Source organism: Aplysia californica, unplaced genomic scaffold, assembly GCF_000002075.1.
Source record: "Aplysia californica isolate F4 #8 unplaced genomic scaffold, AplCal3.0 scaffold00335, whole genome shotgun sequence".
Lineage (NCBI taxonomy): Eukaryota > Metazoa > Mollusca > Gastropoda > Aplysiida > Aplysiidae > Aplysia > Aplysia californica.
Window position 1 is genome coordinate 443612 of NW_004797605.1, and position 2266 is coordinate 445877.

The 2266-nt window shown below is 41.5% G+C and overlaps 1 protein-coding gene across 1 annotated transcript in view; it reads right to left on the bottom strand.

Moving 5' to 3' along the window:
* Positions 1–1703, bottom strand: part of LOC101853867 (5'-AMP-activated protein kinase subunit gamma-2) — a gene marked incomplete in the record, with an annotated part of 273733 nt that extends 272030 nt beyond the window's left edge. Inside the window, 1 exon segment of the mRNA XM_035970895.1 lies at positions 543–1703.
* Positions 1704–2266: the final 563 nt, after the last annotated feature.

Consider the following 2266-nt stretch of genomic DNA (forward strand, 5'->3'; position numbering starts at 1 on the left):
CCCTTTTACACACACACGAATAACACGCCATCCTACCCCCAAAACCACCCCCAAAAATTGTTACAGATCTAGAAGTAGATCCAGAGGTTTTCTAACGAAAGACAAACAAAACAAGAGAAGGTTTTAAAAATTCTAAATACGTGACTGCAACAGTCGTTTGTGAGCACTTTTCTACAAGTTCTGAAATAATGTAGATTCTAGTGCCCCTGACAAACAAGTCGATCGTAGTAAATATTAAAGAGCAAACATAATTGCGGAAGCTAAGGCGTTCTTCGAACTTCTCCGCAAACAATATATTCCATCTCCTAAAGCCAAGCAACATTTTCGCCACTAAATAAAGCTATAGTATCAGATCTCTTTATTTCTGCATTGCAACATAACAGAGAACTGTTTCATACATTTCTGAATTATCTCGTTCAGTTGAAATAACAACAGGGGCATTGTTATCATATGAAAATAAAAGATAGCGCAGAGACGAAAATATATTAAAACAAAGCCAACTTTTGAGCTCGTGAAACTTGTACATAATTCTGTGTAAGTACCTTAACAGCTCCAACCATCCCAGGCTTTTTATTCCTTTCTAGAAATATTCACTTTGACTCCTGGAACAGAAACAATCACAGACACGGACACATACGCGCGCGCGCACATACACACACTAAAGGCGGTTGCTGCAAACACAAGTGGTATCACAAGCCAAGTCGCTGTATTCGAAAGAGGTCTAGATGTGTGACTGAGTGCAGGTTAGCACGTAAACACTATCAAATCTCTGCAACAGAAGAAGTAGGCGCGTATACCACCAGTCGTTCATGATGACGAAACAGTTTTATCGTAACATTATCCTTCAACAGACACACGCACGCTTTGCTGCTACTACCGCACCACGAACCATTTGGAAAACTGCGAAGTAATTTCGGAAATTATTCCCTGTCCTATCACACAGTCGTTTAGTTGTATCGATATAGTGCAACTATACTTTCTACTTGTTTTTGTTGGGTATCTCTAATGGTATTGGAGTCTGCAGTCAGGTATCGCGTCCTCTAGGTGAAGTGAGCGCTAAGTGAGGAGAGCGTGTGGCGCGGGTATTGAAGTGATGGCGATGCGTTCATCCTGACAGCGCGCGCGCTTCCCTCGTCAACTGAAAGGATGTTTACCAATTAACCCTTTCGCTATACCTACGCTGTTACAACAACAACAACATTGTGAGTCTATTTTCAGTCTCTAAAAGCATTGTTAGCCCAATACGGGCACATGTGTCTTATTCTGTTGAACATTTCCGTCTTTCAGCTGGTATGTATCCCAAGTACTTAAAAGAAAGCAAATAGAGAAGCTCTCCAAATGGCAAGGTGTGAAAGATCCATAATCAGAACAATCAGAAATAGACGATTGAGATTCTTTGGCCACGTAAATAAATGTGTGGAAAGATAGAGGGAAAGAAAAGCAGACGTAGACAAAGAACTACATACACAGATGGTGTGAACAACTTTGCTGCAACGAATCACACAAAAAGAAAAAACCAAGCTGATCTTATAGAAAGTCAACAGGAAGGAATGGTGTGCCAGCTCCAGACCTGACACCTGAAGAAGAAGGAGAAGAAGTACCCAAGTAACCCTGGTTGGCTTGATAGGCAGGGTCATAAGTCTGCCAGCTGGATTGGCGGAGGCGTAAACCGTTTGCGAAACAACAATAACCACGACCACCACCACCACCACCACCACCAACAACAACAACAACAAAAAGAGAGTAACAGTCATATAAAAGAAAAAGGGGAGATAAGGACGATATATGTTTGATAGTGGATAGATTAAGACTTTTGACAGCTGTGAGGAAGTTATGGGTTCCAAATTCTCTGGAAGGACCAAGAGAGAGAGAGAGAGAGAGAGAGAGAGAGAGAGAGAGAGAGAGAGAGAGAGAGAGAGTTGCGAGAACAAAACTGGGTTATAGATAATGTTTTTGAACCTTGGTGGTTTTCCTTCTTGATTGGTTTCAATTTCCCGATCTACTTTCTTTTACTTCTGTTAGAAATAAAACATGATCCTAGAGTCAAACTGAAAACAATATATCTCTCGAAAACAATCTACGTACATTATGTAAATGTTCTGTCTGTCTGTCTATTGGTCTCTCTCTTTCTTTCATCCCTCTCTCATTATCCCCCCCTCTCTCTCTCTCTTTCACTCACTCTTTCTCTCTCACTCACTCTCTCTCTCACTCTCTCTCACCCTCTCTCACTCTCTCTCTCTTTTCTATTTATCCCCCCCCCCCACCT